Consider the following 21,078-nt stretch of genomic DNA (forward strand, 5'->3'; position numbering starts at 1 on the left):
AGCTGACCCAACACGACCAAAAGTCTGTCTTCCTTCCACAGTGACTGGAAACCTGCAGTGCAGTTGTTTTAACTTGTTTTGACAGCCAATCACAGCTCTCTCTTCCTAAGAGGTTGATTGGAAACAGGTGGAGGTAACAAGGCTGGGCTCATTATGAAATTGTTCAGAAAAAAGCTTCAATTTTAATTGTGTCAGCTTTTCATCTTTGTTCAGTTAAAGTGCATCATAATTATTCATGTCTTACAGCCATAGTTGCAATGATAACTGCAATCGTGCCATATAACTGAAAGCATTAAATATCATGGAAGTGCACCTTCAACGGTTTTAAGGTTCAGCATACCAGGACCCTTCCTATTATATATTCTGCAGGTTAGTCACATGATTGTTTGCCGTTCCCACTTAGATAGATTTGCTTTACCTGAAACTTCTTTCATGACATGATCCGTCTCACACTCTCTGTAGAGGAACATACAATAAACCCATTGCTACAAGTATATATTTCCATGTTTATCACACTGCAAATTTCCATGACAATCTAAATTAAACCAATACCACCAATAATGTGTATATATACTGTATATGCTATCCATCTCTGCCTGCAACTTTTGTCAAGTCAGGTAGTGCCATCTAGTGGCAGAAAAAATGTAATTCATACCTTGAAAATACACACTGGTCTTCCAATGGGTGACAAATTAAAGTACAACCTGAATAAATGAGTTGAGATTTCCGCTTCATCTCTACAGTATGGAGCTTTAAGAGTCCTTCAGCTTTGTGTTGTGGTTTTCCGGCCCACAACTTACCTGTTTTGATTCCGTCTCACTGTTCTTAAAGCATTGTTTCTGGCGTGCAACTGTTTCCAGTGACAAAAGGGAAAAAGCTCTAAAAACCCGCAGTACACGGCCTGTCGAGCGACTAGCTGGTGAACACAGTGGAGCTTTCAGCTGCTAATGAGCCTGATATTTTTCTTAGGAGTTAGTGAAGACCAGAAACAGAGCTAAAAGAAGTGAATACTGGACTTACATTCATCAGGTGGCCAGAAACATGACTCTGTATCTGCTGGATGTGAAATTAACAACTGTTAGCTAGCAAATTGGCCATATCAGCAACAGAGTTATGTCTCAACCTTGTCAGTGGTGTGTTCAGTTTTATTTATATTGCATCAAATCACAACAAAGGTCATCTCATGACACTTTACAAATAGAGCAGGTCTAGACTGTACTCTTTATAATATCATTACAGAGACCCAACAGTTCCCACCATGAGCAAGCACTTTGGCAAGAGTGGCAAAAAGTTTCTGTTATTGTAAATGAAAAAATCAGAAAACAGTGGCCAAAATTCAAAAAGTACTACATTGCACCATATTTTTTTTTGTTGGTAAGAAGACAGCTGTGATTATAGCCTTCAACTTGCAGCTTTGTGGCTGACAGAGCTCAACAGCAGCTGCTTACACTTACTGTACCTTAACAGTAAGACCACTTCTGCTTCTAGTGGGTGGCGGTTGCATCAGGGTCATCTCTGTCGGAAGAAAATGATCTTTCATTGTGTTCAATGCGGTGCCAATGGCTTTGATGCCGTCTAGCGGCCCGGAGCGGTGGGCTGATGGTTCACAATCATTAAATTATGTACAACACAAGTTATCAGGTGATGCTAAGACGTCCATTATAGATATAGTCCAATAAAGAACTTGAAATTGAAAAATGTACTGGAGTTCAGCCATCTTTTTGGGTTACGAAGGACATTTTCTATCCAACCACTGAAAGCATTTTGGTGTGTTGACAAATGTAGGCCTCCACTGAGCATCTAGCATGCTTTACAGCTGTAACCTTGGACAACTACAGGGACTGATGTATTGGAATAAGAGCGTAGGTTCAAAATATGCTCTTTCATAGATGCAGTAGCATTAGATACACAGCAGATGGCGCTCAATCTATACAAGGGACATTTAAGTATCTGAATCCTTCTTGTTTATGCCCGACCCAGCACAGGTCCTATCACTGTTACTAGTTTCAGTTAGTATTAACATGTGGTTAAAAAAAGGACAATGATTCAAACTATATTTGGAAGGTTTATGAGAAATGGAGTCAATGCACTACAATGGAGACCAGTTCAAAGTAATTATGGTGATAATATCTCTCTCACTATCTCACTTTCCCTAAAGAAACCACAGAGCTACATAACAGCAGCCCGTGCACCAATAAGGAGTAGATGTTCTGCTCAAGGACACTTCAGCAGGGTCGATGCTTCAAAACACCGTCCAGCTGAAACAAAGCCCAAAAAATGCAAAAATCCTCTTAGTGCATGTAAAGCACTTTTCCATCATCACGTATAGAGTTAGACATTCCTATTTGAATTTGTTTGGAGAAAAGAGTCTTGACTTCTCTACATTTTAATGTGCAGTGGGAGTATTAAATATTGTTGAGTACAGTGAAATACTCTTTTTCTGTTAAAGCAGCCGGTGATTCAATGTAAATGGTTGTTTTACATCAGAGAAGTAAATAAAGCGGGCCAGGCTTGTTGGCACTATGATATCTTTATATATATATATATATATATATATCAATTTTCAATTGACTTATTTTACTACCAGTTTCAGTACAGAAGCAGAATACATATAGTATGTGCTTTTGTATGCGTCCGTCTGGTAAGTAAGTGAATCAAAAAGCTGTATTTTTTGATCGTTTATTTGTTGGTTTTACAAACGACTGATGTTCAGTAAGCTTTAATAATCTGTTACACCCTTCACTGCTGCAGCAATGATGCCGCTTTCCCACAGGGAACATAAAGGTTTCATAAAATGAGACAGTGTTCTGTTAAACTGCTGACTATCAGCAGGACTGAGAGGGAGCTGTGGGGGGTTTGCGGGGTTAAGTGAGATAAATGGAGTCAAATCCTGATAAAAAAAAAATGTGATGAATTTCACATTAGAGATGGTTAAATTACTAAATCTAACATGCTGATCTGGACAATGGTTGGGTCTGGTGACACACTGATTAAAGACCTAATGAGAGATAATTTTGGACGGATAATTAGATACGGTTTTAAATTATAAGACATTTTAACCCATTTGTTTGTCCACATCAGGATTGTGTCGTCTACAACTCGACTTTTGACAAGAGCCAATAACTAATATCTTTGAGAGAGAATCCCTCCTCAAAGATTCACTAGAGCTCTGGAGAACTGTGTGATTTACTCCACATAAATGATTTATTCTGTTGTCTGCCATGTTAATATCATATCCATCCATCTGTGATCTGGGAGGTTTTGTTCTATTGTCCATTATATCACAGTATTACATATAAGCGTTTCCTTAAAAATCTCTGCAGAATGTCCTGATATGTTCACAGATGTGCCTTGAACAGTTATGTGTTACAGATGTAATGTCTAAGGAGCAGGATTAGGTTCATATTATGCTGGACATTGTTTGACATGTATGGAGATGCATTATATTTCTGTTATTGCTCATGCAGGCTGGGAACCACAAAAACTAAATTACCTTTACTTTCTATTTATGCGTGTGTGCATGTGTGCGTTTGCCTCACAGTTTTATTATCATGTTAAGGGACTGCTTTCTCATTACATAATTTCAGTTTGTTCATCCCTGTGCAGATGTCTCATCAATAGATGCTCATCGGATCCCGGGCTGAGGTGGCAGGCCTAATGAGCCGTCCCACCCAGGGTTAGATAATCCGGTCTGGGACCAAGCTGTGACCTCAGGCTGACGTGACGCTCCGGCCCAGCCCATCCTGCGATGCGCCGCCGCCGACGCCGCCGCTGCTGCGTGTCTGCCCCGCAGTCTGTCACACGGAGAAAACAATATTCCCACGCGTGAAGGACTAGCAGCCCGCCGGCCCGCTCATCCACAGCTGCTTATGCTTTGTTTCGAAAACGGACCGACTGTCGACCAACTGCGACAAGGTGAGTGTGTTTAATTCCGATCTGTGTGCTGTTATCTGGCCGGAGCTGGATGAGAACGGACGGTTAGGTTAGGGAGGAGGGGGGGGCAGGAACGGTTCAGGTTAGCAACGTCGAGTCGGAGGCTGAAAAAATGATGCCTTCGGTCGGTGATAACGGGAAAGACGTAGCCTCCTAACGGCCCGGTCGTCCTCTAACTGACTGTTATTTTCGGGAGACGTTTGAAAGGAAACATGATGCTAGCTTGTTTGGCGTTGTTACGTATTTTTTTTTTTTTTTTTTATCGCAGTGGCACAAAGGCAGCGGAGAGGATGGTAACGGTTTAGACACATCGTCGGTGTTTCGTCCGGACACCGGACAGAAACGCGTCGTTACGGCCGCTGTTCGTTCATGTTACACAGAACTGGCTCAGCGTTGCCACACCAGCGGCCTGCGCCCCAATGTTGTCACCATATTGACCCGATATCATGAGAAACAACAGCGGGACTCAACCTGCGTCAAGTCCGGCAGAATGAAGGAGGTCGACTTCCGCTGGGGATTTACCAAAATAAAAGCCTGGTCGGATTGGGAACTGCTTTAACCAGATATGAGACTTATTATTATTAAGACTTATTCATTCATCCACGTATTTCACTCAGAATCGGATTAAGTGTATACATTTTGAAATGTGTAAGAATCACTTAGAAAATAAAGCTTAGATATCAATTAAATTTAGAAACGAGAGATGCAGAATCACAGGATAACCTAAATAGATAAACAGCAGGGTACAAACAGTCAAAATAACATTGACATTATCAGATAGTGGGGTAGAAAATAAATCAATGATTCATATTTACAAAGTCCAATACAATTTAAAATCAAGGATGAAGTCATATAAAGGACATTTTGAAATATGAACCTACACAATATTAAGACGGGAAATGAAATATATACTTCACAATATCTTCTTATAGCCATCAATCACTTTATATAGCTGCAGGTATGAGTGAATCTGACTATTTTGAAGTGAGTTAGATGGTCCGAGTGCACACACCCAGGCTTTTATTTTTGAAAGCGTTATGGCCGTACTTCCTGCTGTGTTGTGGAGGGTGTATGGTGGTTGGTGTGTGTGTTGAGGTGCACTACATGCAGTGTGGTGGGGATGCAGACCACTCTACTGGCTTGGTCTTGTCATGTTTCCAGCATTAACCTATATGTTTTGCTACTTAGATGACCCCCCCCCCCCCCCACCTCCGTGTATCATCATAGTAATTATGTGACATTCCTTCAGGGACTTACAGTGTGCAGCAGTGGTCTGGCAGTGACATATTTAGTATATAGTGTTTTTTTTATTTCACACTATTCTTATATGAGTTTCTGTATTGCTTAGTTTGTTTTGTATTTGACATTAGACGCTGGTACAACATGTAGGTTAATACAGTAGGTGGTCTACTTACCTAACTGACCCCCCTGCTGGTAGAGGACACCTGATAGAGGGGAGGAAATACTTCAAAACATGGTTGTCCTCCTGTTGTGTAGACTTATTTTTTTCTGTCTTGCTCTCTGGTCTCCAGAACTCGACTCCAGATTTATTTACAGCGTCGACATTTTGGCACCCTGCGGACTTCTGCAGTATGATTATCATCCATTTCTTACTTTCCAGTGAGTCATTGTCTGAAGATAGATAGGTAGCTGCTTTTGTTATAATATTTACTATTAATTGCAGTAGCAGTGGTTGCAGTAACTGTTGCAAGTAAAAGTTGTTGGTAGTACAGCAGCAGCAGTAGTTGTACCAATATTATTCATTTTTTGGAGAAAGCACTGGGCCTGTGGGGTTGAGAAGTTTAGAATAATTTTGATTTTTTTTTCTCACATTCTCCTCCTGGATTTGTTCAGATAAGTAGGTTGAATTGGTTGATTTCCTGCAGAGATAAACCCTGAAAAATGCCTAATAAATGTACGGTAGATGAATATTACGATGGCTGCAAAAACCTTGGCACAAAACCATCCCTCCATTAAATCAAGCAGAAATTCATTGAACTCACTGATTAAAGACATAAAGAGATCAAGGGAGAGATTTGAAGATCAGCAGGATTAGAGCGACGTTTAAGGTCACGATATTACCCCAAATCATCACCAGGACCCAAAGTGTGTAAATGCTTTTCAGGGTAAGAAGTCTCACTGGGGTTTAAATCTCTAATTAAAAGAGGGAGGTTCAGCAGAACTGCAGTTATCAGAGCAGTAGAACCTTCTTGAGCAATACACCGATGTGTGTTAGCTAACACCTCAGTCTCTAAATCTTAAAGGTCAGTCTCGCTGAAGTAAATGCCAGAGTCCAGAGCCCGACTGGTAGTCCTCAAACCTGATGGACCAGCCTGATGGTCAGTGACAGCAATAAAGGCAGCATAGAAATTTAAAGTTGCCCCCTTTTCTTCTTGTATGTCTCCATTTTAAGTCTAAAGTTAACAATCAATTCATCGCATACTCGAAAAACATTCAAAATGTTCATCCATTCATTGTTTGGGTAGTTTTTCAAGTAAAAAACTGCTTTTTAATGTGAGAATTTGCTGCTTTTGTCTTTTTAATATCAATTCTGAACTGAAACTGTGATTGTCAGTTTTCACTATTGTTTGACGTTCAGTAAACCAAAGAATTAACGGATTCTACTGTGAACTATCATTATCATTTCATGTCTTGATTATTATTTTTGATTTATCCGATCACTTAGTGTAAAATAGTGAAGATAATTGCTGAAATTACAAATTGCCAAAGATCAAATTGTCATCTTCAGATTGCTTGTTTTGAATTCTGACTCTATTGAACATTTAGAGCCGGTGCATGTTTGCATTTTTGCTACCTAAATGACATAAAGACAATAATTGTTATTGATTCTTTTTCTGTTCATTCATGGAGAATGTCATCTACGGCCGCAGCGCCTCCACGTTTTCACTCTTTCATGTTTTCCAATGAGACCAATGCTGGATCTGTCAGTGTGGAGACTGGACCTGTGACTATTGAGCTAATCATCCTGACATTACAAGTTTAAAGCCACAACATGGTGGACATGTTTTCAAACCACAGCTGATTCAGTGTGTCAGGCGACGGGCCTGTTCTCAGCTGCTCTTCCCGATCTTGGAATGTGTCTCTCTCTGTGTTACGTAACCCAGAGAGGCCTGCGGAGGCCGGATGTGCACGGTTTCTCTGTGTGTGTTTGATGTGTGTTAGTGTTTGCTGGGATTTAATCTACGGTGTGAGTATTTCTGACCTGTAAAAACACTGTATGCAGATATCATGCAGGTCCTATTGTGTGTTATCCAGTTTCCATGAATAGAGTTTTTCAACACTCTGTTATCTGCAGCTGCTCTCTGTGAAAAAAAGTGTTACCTAAATACTTTGGTTGGCTTGTTTTTGAAGGTTGTCCAGTGTTGAAGGATTATATTTCAACAACATAATTATTTTGAGAACTTTTCAAGGCGTGCCAGCATCCCGAAAGCCTTTTTTGTCCAAAACTCTCTATTGTTGCGGTACTTAAAACTAAGAAAAACAAACACGCCGCTTGTGCTTGTGTAACTCGGAGCTTGGACCATCCTGTTCCCATTAATGCTAAACACTAAATTGTGACCACCACATTATATTTATAAATTATAAAATATGTATTTAGAGAGGGAAAGGCAGGAAAGGCACATTTATCTTAATGTAAGTTTGTGAACTGCTGTCATAGTGAAATCCACTGTGTTTCAAAGTGAATCTGTGACCAGAAAGTTGCTGGTTCAACTCTTTTGTAAATAGCATTTAGTTGCCCGTGAGCAAGGTATTTAACCTCCGACAGCTCCTGTGTTTAAACCGAAAACACATCTTCAACTTGACAGTGCAGTGGATTCAAAAGAGTTGTTCTCAAACCAGCAAGTCAGACAGTGCTCTCACACTAAGCCAGATACGACAGTGTGTCTTCACAGCTAGCTGAGCCCACGTGTAGCCTCTGCAGGCCTTTGGTGGTTTGGCCTCGACATGAACCCCCTTGTGATGTTGATGCAACATTTCTGTCACAGGTTTTTGAAACTGTTCGGTTCTAGGAGTTCCTCAGGGAACCGATCAGGGTCCTTTTCTGTTTCCAATGAGCGGAAGGTCTATGGATTTCTTGAGAGTCCTTTTTCACTTTCTAGGGTGTGGTCAGTAGTGCAAAAGTACTTGTATTGTACTTGTAAGTACTGTACTGTACACATTTGTATCATTTTTTTCTTTTTGTTTTCCATTTATGTTGCTTCATACTTCTACTTCTAACTGATAAATCGGTCTAGCTACAATCTTGATGCAAATATCTAAGGGATCCGTATCAAGATTGTTAGTTTATGTTAAAGACTATGGTTTGATATATTGTATTCAGATTATTTAAACTCTCAAATATCAATATCTGTAGTGTCGGCATCTGTAATGGTGATCCAATGATATACATAAACAAAGGGGCTTTTCTGCATCACTACAGAAGTCTGCAAATACTTATTTTTGATGCTGCACACATTTAGTGATATTAAGTACATTCTGCTGCTGATACTTTTACTTGTATTTGAATACATGATTGATTTTCACTGTAATGGAGTATTTTACCTTGAGTTTGCGTAAAAGATCTGAATATTTCTTCCACTTCCACGGCTTTGTGATTCTGAGTTTAAGGACACGACCATAATGTTTTGTTTCTGAAAGGAAAAGCTGTCCTTTTTGGAGACTTTTTGAGACACACACACAAACACACAAACGCACAAACACACACACACACACGGCTTTTTCCCTCTAGCTTGTTATGATAGTTCTGTTCCTTTCATGGCTCTCGGCCTGCAATGCTTCACTGATTAAAAGGCACCCAGACGACTGGATGAGAGCTGCAGCAGGCCTGCTCTGTATTTTGTGCTCATTTGTCTGACTGTGAAAGAGCACCGAGAGCTTCTGGGACACCATCAATATACTGTGGACGTTTTCACTGTGCTGTTGGGTGGACTTGAACAACAGACTGGTAATTACATGATGACTGGTAGTTCAGCTGCTGAATCAGGGTAGAAATATGGAGGACGACGATGAGGCAATAACTTTCTCCAGCAAAAACAACAAATGCACCAAAGTTCAGAACAAATTTCAATATTTTGATTATAGTTGAATGCCATAAAAATATAAATCCTTCAAGCCTGAAGTTGAACTGAATGCATCAGTGGTTCCTAATTATTTTTCTCTGCTGCCTTTGCAGTTCCACAGTTACTGCAGAAACATTCAGCCTGATGACGAGATTAATACTCCGCTTTCAAACTTAGAGTTGACTAATCGATCGGTCGATTTGATTATTGATTAAGTGTTTAAATAAGTGCCAAATATTCTCTGGTTCCAGCTTCTCAAATGTGGTAATTTGCTGGTTTTATTTAATTGTAAATTATACTCTTGGTTTGACATCTTGTAGCTTCAATTGCTTATCTATTGACTGGAAAAATAGGAAATAGATGAATCAATAATGAAAATTTGGTTCCCGGGCCTTGGTACTGTGCGTATTGGCTCACTGGCACAGCTAAATGGAATAGAGCCATCATTGGTGTTACTAATTACACCTGTGCTTTTCCTACTATAACAAGTCACGATGACAAATGGCAAGTTTTTGTTGTTGTTACACATACAGTATAGAGACTTTTGGATTATGTATGTGTTTTGTGTATATTTGCCATATGTAGATACATATCAATTTCAGAAAATACACCATACCACTTCCAATATTTCCTTTACTTTAAGATAGATATCACTCATTAGAGTTAATAAATTATTAACCGATATATTACAGTTAATAGTGTACGTGTGGTACAGAGTCGTAACAAGCTCATATACAATGCGTGTACATTACACATATGAAAGGCAGAAGATGGCTCATTATTTTACTTTAAATTGGTGTTCTTTGCATCCATAATAACAACAATAATAATAATGATAATAATAGTAATGATTGCAAGCCTGTGACCAGAGGTTTCCTTGGTCAGCACTCTCCTCCGCTTCCTGTGTAAATAGCATTTAGTGGCCCTTGATAAAGACATTTAACCTCTAATTGCTGCTGTCGAAGTACTTTGAAACAGCACAAAACCTTGCAGATTTTCTCTGTTGGAAGTAGACATGAGGTGGTACAATAGTGGCATTGCTCATACGGTATTTCCTATAAACTGACTCTCATAGGGATTGGGTTGTGAAATCTGCTGTGGCCACCTACACTCAAAGTACTGTGAGATTGTGAGGTGACCATCTGCAGCCCATCTTGGTTGGATATTTGTGTGTGCAGCTGCATGGGAGCAGAGAGAGAGGAGATGGATGGAAGGAGGGAGGAAGATGATTATAGAGGCAGAAGTAGGCAAAGGAAAGACGTATTACACTGCAGTGCACACAGTGGATGGAAGGAAAGCAGAGAGAGTAGGGGAGCAGGGATTTAGTAAAGCTGAAGGGGGGATGGGTGAGAAGCATTATAGATCGAAAGAAGGTTGGAAAGAGAGTGAGAGGTGCTTGGAAATGGACCAGAGAAAGAGGAGAAGAGTGAGAAAGACAGAGTCAGCAGAGAGAAGAGCTGCAGCTTTAGAAACAAGATATTGGCCTCATGATGTTAACGTAGCTCGTGTGTTTGTGTTAATGTAAGCCTAGACGTGCGGCAGCGTTAAGTTATACTTAATGAATCCTCGTGTCTTCTACATTTGAGCCTAATGATTCAGATTCAGATAAAACCAAAACAAACTATCTAACAGTGGAGGAAAGGTACCACACATGCACTCAAGTTGAATTTAGTGTGCAAATCTAACACAGCTCAGAATAATCTTTTGTTTTATGTCTAATAGAGCTGCAGCAGTTCGGCGATACATTGATTAGTTGGTCGACAGATTTCGGTTTTGTCATTTTGCTGGTTCCTGCTACTCAGATGTGAGGATGTTGATGCTTTTACTTGTCTTACATGAGAGTAAACTGAATATCTTTGGGTTTTAGACTGCTGGTCGGACAAAACAAGACATTTGAAAGGGGGCTGTGAGAAATTATAACAGGTATTTTGCACTATTATGCAGCAGGGTTTACAGAAAACACCTTATATCTGTAGCATGTACACTAGTATTAATAATCAGTTACTGCAGAATACAAAACCTATTGTTTGTGCATAATTTCTTGTAAAAGAAAAGAAGATAATCTGCTGTAAATTTCCTTATTTGCATTTTAAGCACTCCGCTACTGCCTGCCGCATTCCTCCTGCTGTGGCTGGATGTCAACGAACACTAATACCTGTCAGTGGTGGCAGCACGCTGCCCCACTGTTACGCAAGTGACTATAAGCTCTTCAAGTTCAGGCAGAGAAACTGGCGAGGAGGGAAACTGTCACTAAGCCTTTGGTGGAGCCGGGATCAAGGTCATGTGTTCATCTTTAGCTCGCTGAGAGCACACAGGTAGTTCGAGGGATTGACTTGTGTGTTAACTGTTGGTGCATGAAGAGTAATAAGTGGCCCTACAGGTTAAAGTGTGCCATTTTGAGATGATATTTAGGTGTGAATATCATAAAGGATTGTGGAGTAAATTGGAAGCATCTTTCCGTTGGTCCTGAGAGATTCATCTTCAGCTTCACTGAAGAGAATAAACATTTTACAGACTCAGTTTACTCTTGAAGAAAAGCGCTCTCGTCTTGTTTTGCAGAGTACACTTCCCACCAAAGCAAACTGTGAATCTCCGTGATGTGAAATGCAGCAGAGAGGTCAGCGGAGGATAGAGATGGATGGTGTAATTCCACTAATGGGTCGACATCATTGTGGTAATGTTAATGTTGATATAGCACTTTTAAAGAAACCGTTTTAATAACCTGACCCCCCCCTCCCAGCTTCAGCAGGGATGCTTTGTAGCTGGCCCAGACTGACCTGTGAAGGAGGCAAAGGGATGGGATCATTTTCCTAAAGGGATCAATAAGGCTTCACATTTCGCTGCATCAGTTCACTACCAGCATATTCAGAGCCACCTGTGGTGTTTTGCTAGCTTCAAGGCTTCTAGTTGTAGATAAGGAAATAACACAGAGAGTATATATATGTTTATAGCACTTTATATCAGAGTGAAAAGGTGATGTTGATTTTCTCAGATCAGATAGGAAATGGAAGTGGAAGCCTTTTAGACTTCTAACGGACACAGATTGAAAGACATTTGCTCAATATACCCACGAGCCAGTCTGTCTATGGTCTGTCTAACACTTTTCTGATGCTGCTAATCTCTTTTTAGGCATGCTAGCAGCATAGCTTTAGGGGTCTGCTCCGTCTATAGTTCAATCCAGAGTGAAATATCTCAAGAGCTAATGGATTGGCATGAAATTTGGTCCCCAGACAGTTTATCATAAACCGCCACCAGCTGGTCAAAACGTCTTGTCCAAGAAGTTTGTGAGAGAATACCTCTAAACTCGATGACCGCATTTCTTTAAAGATGAATGCAGATAATGACATGCTGATATTATGCATGTTAACATCAGCTTGTTGTCATTCAGCCCAAAGCACAGCTGAGGCTGACAGACTGATGAAAGCTAAACCCAGTCTGACAATGTTGAGTTTTCTGAAATGTCCTAAAATGGCTACCATACAGCGTACAAACCCGCTTAATCTACGTAGCATTAAATCCTTTTCCTCCAGTGCCATCCTCAGTCCAAACATAGCAAAGTTCTTCCTTCGGTTTTCATCCATCACACCGTGGCTATAAACGCTTAGTTTTGAATAGATACCTTTTTTTAAATTGTGTGTTTTTAACCTTGTGTCTGGTTTGACAAACTTTCCTTCCACTTGGCTGGTGTTGGTGGGAAACTCCGAACACAGTGACACTGGGTCATTTCCTGGTTGTTTCCTATTTTTCTACATATCTACATACATATTTGTGTAGCTTTTTGACTCACTGTGCCTTCCTGGTTAGACAAAGAATAACTACTTAACAAACTGTGATCAGTTGAGCTGTAGGCGGCGATGTGAGACGACACCAAACGAAACCTTCAAGGTTGTTCAGTCTTTTGTCAGGCTTTATTTGACACTGATGTACGATGGTGAATGTGTGCAACAAACAAAAGCTCTTTTCATTCAGTTTGCAGCACAGACACACACACACACACACACACACACACACAGAGCTACAGACAGTGCCACTGGTGCTGCAGACGAAAGAGAAACAGAGACTGTCTGAACAGGATACATGAAAAATGAGTTCACAGTGACGATGCTGTTTGTTTTCAGTGGCTTAGAATCACCGTCATTGAAAGCAGGATGGGTAACTATTTACACAGGCTTAAGGATATCTCATAATAATCACACATGCTTAACTATTGAAATCAAAACAGATTTTATGAACATTTTATTGTATGAACTCACCAAACAAATGGTTACAGCATCAGATATATCAGAAGAAAACAAGAATAGCAACAAGAAAACCAGAAAAGAGAGTAAATGACTATGTTTCTGGGTTAAGCAGGTCCTAACTGATAACAGCTTTCTTCTTTTACAAACAACAAAAAAAACGTCCACTCTTTAGCTTACTCTCAACTAAGAAGCCTTTTGACCTGCAAATGACCAAAACATGCTAACTGGGGATGTGAGGTCATAGTCACACACACATTTATTTTCACATGTTCACTTTTCATTTTACTCATTTACTTCAGGGCAGTTATCTTCATCATACGGACATCGTAAACTGTTTTAAAAATCAAACGGCTGGCAGAATACAAGTCGACCATCTGCAGATAAATGATGGTCATTTTCTGCTACGGAAGCGAAACAAACTTGACTTACTGTCCTTTCGTATTTTGGCTTCTACATTAAACAGTTATCTTCTTCTCTATTGTCGTACAAACAGTCACAAGATTGCACTCAATAAACATGAGTCGCACTGTGAGTGTGTACTACATCCATCATCGTAATTGCCACCTCCTCTGGCTGCGTCGTCTGTCTCTGCCTGGCTTGGGTGCGCCTTCACTCGGATGTCCCCCTCCCAGGCTCAGATTTATTCCTGGAAGTACAGCCCTGATGATATAAGAGGGAGGATGTCCTTTGTTACAGCTTTGCTTTCCTTCCCCCCCCCCCTTAGTGTGTTTGTGTGTGTTTCATAAATAGGTCAATTTCCCATCCTACTCCCCAAAATGATGACACACAGTAGTGTGGACTTTCCAGAGAATCCATTAAGGAGGTGTTTGTGTAGAAAGATCCGAGCTAATTGGCTCTTACAAGAACCCTCGATGAATCCCTAGTTATCAGAGTATTAGCATGGTTAGAAAACCCTGGAGGCATTTCTCTCCTCTCCTTTCCTTTTCTTCTCTGACTCTGTAGCAGCAGACAAACCCAACCTGAAGCTGACCAGGACCATGGTAGTAGAAGTAGAAGTAGGCTTAGTCCTTCTGTTGATACCTGTACTTGTTTCTTCAAGCTAAAAGGCCTCAATCTTTTCTAACATGTTGCTGATTCTTGCTGGTTTACCACCCTGAGTGATATGTGGTTTGGTTGGGAATTTATAACTAGCCTACTTGTAGTTTGTCCCATTTTATTCTAGTAATTGTCCATCATTGCTTTTTGGCCACTCTGAGGCAGCGGAACAAGCTATAAACACAACATGCATGATGCATGTAAGTGCAATATTCACGCTTCTTCTACCTCTTCACTTTCTCCTGTGGGAAATATCTGGCTCTTCAGCTGGTAAATGTTCCACTATCTTCACCAGCTAGTCGCTTTATCTGTCTTTAACTTTATCTGTCTGATGTTTGCTGTTTCGTTGCATGCAGTGAGTTTATCAGAGCATTTTCTGCAACTACAGCTGCCTGCTGCGGCTGAATTAAAGCAAAGTTAAAGCAGCAAAGTTGCTAAAAACCTCTGAGGGGAAATTACACACTACATATGTGGTCTATTGTTAGTATAAAAATATTATTTAGTGCAGCTTTAAGTATTGGTTCATATGCACTTTTCAGAATGTGAGAAGTTGTGTGTCTTATTGTTATGTGCTTCATTTTCAGCTTCATTATGAACGCTGTGCTACACCTGGTTGGCGGTGTTTCTGACTGTGTGAACTGGTGCATTAACAGATGTTGCTCATGAAGGAGCAAACCTGAAGAAAAAAAAAAAACGGTTTTACAAAGTGTATCACATCCAGAAATAGCACGAAAACAGCTCGCAAGTGTGAAAGCAGGGCGAGATGTTGCGGTCGTGGTCCGGTCATTGATTTCAGATATTATATATCAACATTTACAGCAAGACAGGCCAAATAAACAGGAATCATATTAGTAGTAAATGTAGAATCAGCTAATACTGATTGTGTTTGGAGCAAAAGCACACGTAGAATGTGACATAATGTAAGTAAGAGTAAACACTAACAAATGCACAATCTCAGTGTAAAGGCATTTATGTGTAAATGTCTCTTTTCCCTCTTACTGTTCTCGCCGCTCTGATCGCCATGGTTACTTCAGTTTGTTATTGACGCATTCATCACTTTCCTCCCCGGATTCTTTTCGTGGTTGTTTTCTCATGACGCCTCTCTCACAGCATCGCTCCCCCCTGACTGGCTGCCATTGTAGCTAGGGCCTCTGATGTTGCGTGGGAAATGAAATCTGATTGGCCAGGCTCAGCTTCTTTGTTCTTGTTAACCTGTTGTCTGATCTGATCTGCCCTAATCTGGTAATAACACAGATCTCAGTGGTGTTATTGTTGGTTTAAAGGGAGAGGACAGTTTCTGTATATCCACTCTGTAACACGCTCTTTGACTGGTATGATAAATTTGGAAAGTGCACTAAATGTAGAGGAATGTGTTGATGTGGAAGTGCACATCGTATTTTTTGTCTTTGTTTAATGTTCAGATATTTTTGATAAATCCCTGCCAGTTTATATGAGGTCATTATTGAGCTGCGTCCCCCCAGGAAGATGGATGGTTCCTCTGGCTGTGGTGGAGCATAATGGCAGGGAGCATAATGGCAAAGTCTATTCAATGGTCCCATTCACGAGTTTCTCTGTTTCAGTTTCTGTGTGTGGACTTGAATACTTGAATAGCCTGGTAGCCCATATGCGTCTGTCTGCACTGTGCCACTCCTGTAAGGGACATCATGTACCAGCACAACATTTCCTGTAGGACAGTGACACATTTCTGAGGTCATCCTTTTACTCAAATTTATCATTACTTGACTTTTAGGGATGCCTTAGCATATAATGCAAATCATCACATCATCACTAACAGTAACCCAGAAAAGTAAGCCCGATCATATAAACTATTAAATCTTATCTTATCTTGCCTTTTTATATGAAATGTTAGAGGTCTTAATGTAATCTTCTTTAACATAGTGATCTGTCAGAGGTTTAAACTGCTGTCTGAAAATTATTTTCTTGAAAACGGGTCCTTTTACGTAGCCCAAAGTCTAAGAGCAGTATCACTGAAATTGTTCTTGGTAGCCAGCTAAGGTCTTTGGACAATTGTAGTCCAACCCAGTTAAGACATTTTCTGTCTTATCTTACTGAGAACCGAGTCAGGTGGGGGATTCAGGTACCAGCGAATACACAGAGATGACTCCATTGTGTTGGAAGAGTTTAAGTAAAGAGGTTAATCCAAATCTTTTAAAATAGTTTTTCACTCATGGCAATAAATTGAGGATAAACCAAAGTGCCTTTTGCATTGCGCCTCTGAGTTTAGATTAAATGAGGAACTTCCTACTCATGTCAGTTTGAAGTGAATGTCTGATGTCCCACTTGGCACTGAGTGAACTAAACTTACTTTCATTACCAAGATGAATTGTTTGGGATGAAATCAGGTTTTCCATCGTCAGTGAATATAAGAAATGAGAAGGAGACAAAACTGATCATTATGTCTATCATTCATGAAAGCATCCCAGACTTATATTAACACTTTGTAGGTGGAAAATAGACCCGTACAGAGGACTTTTATAGCTACCTCTCTAAGCACTATTCCCATACCTTCCCAGGCTTAACGTGATGGCAGTCATGGTGTACGTTATTGTGCTATAGCTGGTGGTGTACGCTGCTGACCCCGAAAATCTTTGGAGAGTCAGAGTGGGCTGTTTGTGCTGTCTCTTCACAAAACCGTGGACGATTAGATGGGGCTGTTGCTTTGTACTGACAGAGGATGGACGCAGCATCTTTCTCTGCATGTGTGTGTGTGTGTGTGTGACCCGCTGTGTTTCTCTACATACCTATTTTGTCTGCAGCATTCTTGCTTACAAAGCTTTGTACCAGGAAACAGAGCGCAAACAGTTTGATCATCTGTGGAAAACACACACACATACACACATATTGACCAAACTCCTTTTGATTAAAACCCATATTAGTCGTTGACTAACATGATATAACAAGGATATCCTCAAGAACAGTGCATAAAAGAGACATAAAGCCAAAGGAGGTGAGACGAAAGAAAGCCCAGTTTTGCTAGTCGCCTGTGTTAACACCAACTGTCTTGTCTGAACACACAGGACACAAGCTAGCCTGCAGCTAATCTCTTAAACCAATTTCAGTTTCCCTTCTCTGGTGTTAACATTGCCTGCACTCTTTGTCTGAAGCATTAAGCTAATCTTATTAATGTCACTTTCCACTGACAGGAACCATCAGACTTCAGATGCATTAAAAGTTATCTTGGTAGGATTTTTGTGGTATTGATATTTGATATTCTGGTTGAAGTAAAGTTTGCACAAAGCTCCATAGATAGAGCTTCTTCTGCCTGAACAAGAGATTGTCCACCCGCGTGACCTTTATTTCTTATTAATTGCTATTTGTTCTTCACGATTAAAAGGATTACCTGTCTGAAAATATTACTGCTTTGGCTGTTAATTGCAGTGGAGAGTTTTCTTTATGTGCCCTCTTTGGTTTTATGTAACAGGAAGATCTCTGACTTCCTCCATGACGTCAGGTTACTAAAGCAGTAGTAGTAGAACATAAGCCTTTTTGTGGCCGTTACGCACGTAATCCCACATAATCAATACAAAATGCTCTCGTCTATAGTAACCTTATAAAGTCCTGAATAATAATGTTAAACTTTATTTGTACAACAAAGTACAAGGTGCTTCACATGGGTAGATCACAATTACAGCATTTCAGGGATGAGAATGTGTTCATTAATATCAACATTAGGCAATTAAGAATACAAAGAAAAAAGAAATATAGTAAAATCAGATAAAATAAACGAAGCAGTTAAGACATATTAGAGGATTGGATGCAGTGCTCTGATGATTATTGTCATTAATCATTAATGTTTTTTCAATCAGTCATTTAGTCTATAACATTTGAAAAATAGCCACTAATTTCCATCACACTTTCTCAGAATCCAAGATGGCGTCATGATTTCAGTCCAAAAGCCAAATATGTATTTAATTTCCGATGCAACAGAGAAAAGCAGGAAGCATGTAGCATTTTCAAGACTTAAACAAATAAGTCGATTATTAAAAGTATTTTTAATAATCAGCTTACCGATTAATTGACTTGATTGTTTCAGCACTACGTGAAATACTCTGATGGTCTGTGTGTCAAGGAAGGAAGTGTATGTTTCGTGCTGTCGTTTGTGATTCAGATCACTATTCATTCAGAATAGTCATTCTGGTCTTGTCCGTGATGGACTTGCTGTGATTTCCTTGCATGGTGGAGGAGTGATGCTGTATGAGAGAGGGAGACGATAGGGGCCTGAGCGTATATACTGTCTCAGAGTTTGGAGTGGAGAGGGAAACATCTGCATGGTGGTGCATGAATTAAAAACAAACAAGCCATCATGAGGTGGCATTGAACAAGGCATGTGACTCCCAGCTGCTCCAGTGAGGCAAGCGAGGTACAGCAAATAATGGTTGCCTTCCCTCAATAATTGATCAAGGCAAAATACTAAAAGAAAAGTAAATATCTGTAAAAGTTCATACGTTTTCTTCATTTATGTGTGCGGCAGGGGCTCGTGGGCAGCTGTGAGGTAAAAAGGTTGAGCTCCACTTCTTTGTAGGTGAAGCTGAAGCCTCCCTGACAGCAAATACCATCCAGCCCTCCGATTTAAAAAGGTCATTTGTCAAGAGTGGCATCTCAGTTATTACCCTGCTCCCAAGTAAACCTGTCTCATCATGCGAACATTTAGCCCGAGACCTGCAGTCTGCAGCCTCAGCTGGCCTTTCTCTCCTCTCTATTTAGCAATAAAAATGATGAAGCAGCGCTCACTGTGCACCTGCTTGTTATTGTGCTCGTAAAGGTCTCATCTGTATTTGCATATTATAATCCATGTGAATCATATTTGTACATCTATTTAATGTAATGTTATTTTTTTGGCTTGGGTCTTTTTTTAACCAATTTTCTGCTCTTTCTTTCTTTCTTTCTTTCTTTCTTTCTTTCGTCTGTAAATCTTCTCCCACCCTTTTTTTTCTTCTCTCTAGTCACAACAACGCTCGCAGAAAGATTTAAGAACCAAAATTTCATTTCAAATTTGCTTTTAATCGACCGGCTGTATCTGGGATTATGTTTCACTAAGCAGGTATAATAGAGGGATTACTTTAAGTCTTAGTTAGCACTCGTCTGGGTCGGGTCGCGATCGGGTGAGCGGATGATTTAAAGCAAACTCTCGTTCCTAATCCAGCTCATATTGTACCGTGTAATACTTTACTGGAGAAAATTAAAGACCTTTACAAGGCATGAATTAACTTACAAAAATCAAATTTGATTAACCTGAGCCTGGCAGGATGGCCAATAGACACTGAGGATGCTCGGTAACCATGGCAACAGAAATATCCATGCATTTAAAAACAGTTGTACAGACAAAATATATTGAGGTAGTTCATGTGGTATGTGAATAAATCCTTTCCACGTTCATTTGAGATTAGAGTAAAATCACCATAAACAAGCGGTGAAGAAGATTCTCAGCGTCTGCCGGCTGTTAAACTGCGTTTAATACTTTATGTAACAGCGTGACATCCGACATTGTCCTCTGCAAAACAAAGCTTGAAGAGTTCCATGTAATTTTAGATAAGGGAGCGAGTGAAAGGCTGATGGAAGAATGGCTGTCAACACATTTGTCTTCTTCTGCTAGGCACATGAGAAAAGTGTTGACAGAAGAAACGACATCCTGCAGCAAAGCAGAAAGCACCCTGGAAAATGTAGTCTTACCTGAAAGAAACACAAGGACTTAATAATACCACCGGCATCAGATACAAGCTGGTCCAATTTGTTTGCTGTAATTACACCGAGGTATTAGCCCTAATTTGGGATTTACGTATTGACATCTAAAACCACTACATGCTCCATCGATATAGGCTCGATGCATTAGCAGCCGGTGTCCATTTATCTAGTGTGCTGTCAACGTGATCACAGGGTGCCAAAACTGATCCATCATTTTAAGTTGACTATTTAAATTAAACTAATTATCAGCTAAATACCTTTTATTAGCCTAACAAAGTGAATCTGAGGAGAGAGATGTGAGTTTTAGGGTGTAATGGATGTGCAACAGATGATGGTGATGGTTTCTGTACTCGGTGTGTGTGTGTGTGTGTGTCATTTAGGGTGTAATATGCGGATGGGGATGAGATCATAGCCCTGTTTAAGAGTCAGCTGCTTTGTGTGTGTGTGTGTGTGTGTGTGTGTGTGGATCTCAGTGTTTCCACTTCACATGGTGCTGACTCACCCTGCTCAGTGTACAGATGAGACTGGAAGGCTATAGTTCTGCTATGTTACTGCAGCTGTTTCATACGAGCTTATTTTATGGTGCTTTTGTTGCACACGAGACTTATTCAAGAGAAAGAAATTAAGGGTTTGTTGAGTATTTAAATCATATTGTTAAGTCTGTCTGTCATCAGGGTTATCTCAGCTTGGGCCCAATGAAAGATGCTATTGAGTTGTATTACGGTAGGATGCAGTGTTTTTAAGTTATTACTTTTAGATAAAGTTCTACATAATGTTACACATACCTGGCTGGTTGGGGAACTGGTGTTTTTGCGGCCCCTTTAAGACATTTTATGGATGAACTTGACTTTAATATCTCATAAAACACACAAAAAAGAAATAATAAGACACAAGAAAGAATGATACAATTAGTAATATAATAGCAACAAAACTCTCTCAACTTTGGTTAAAGTATGATCATTTTGTTTGTGAGGAAATGAGCTAATATCATCGTATTGATCGCTTTCTCCTGGACTCTCTCAACATGATTTTTACCTTGCTTGTGGAACGTGTGCATGTGTGCT

This window comes from Enoplosus armatus, chromosome 4 (genome assembly GCF_043641665.1).
Source record: "Enoplosus armatus isolate fEnoArm2 chromosome 4, fEnoArm2.hap1, whole genome shotgun sequence".
In the NCBI taxonomy this organism is placed as follows: domain Eukaryota; kingdom Metazoa; phylum Chordata; class Actinopteri; order Centrarchiformes; family Enoplosidae; genus Enoplosus; species Enoplosus armatus.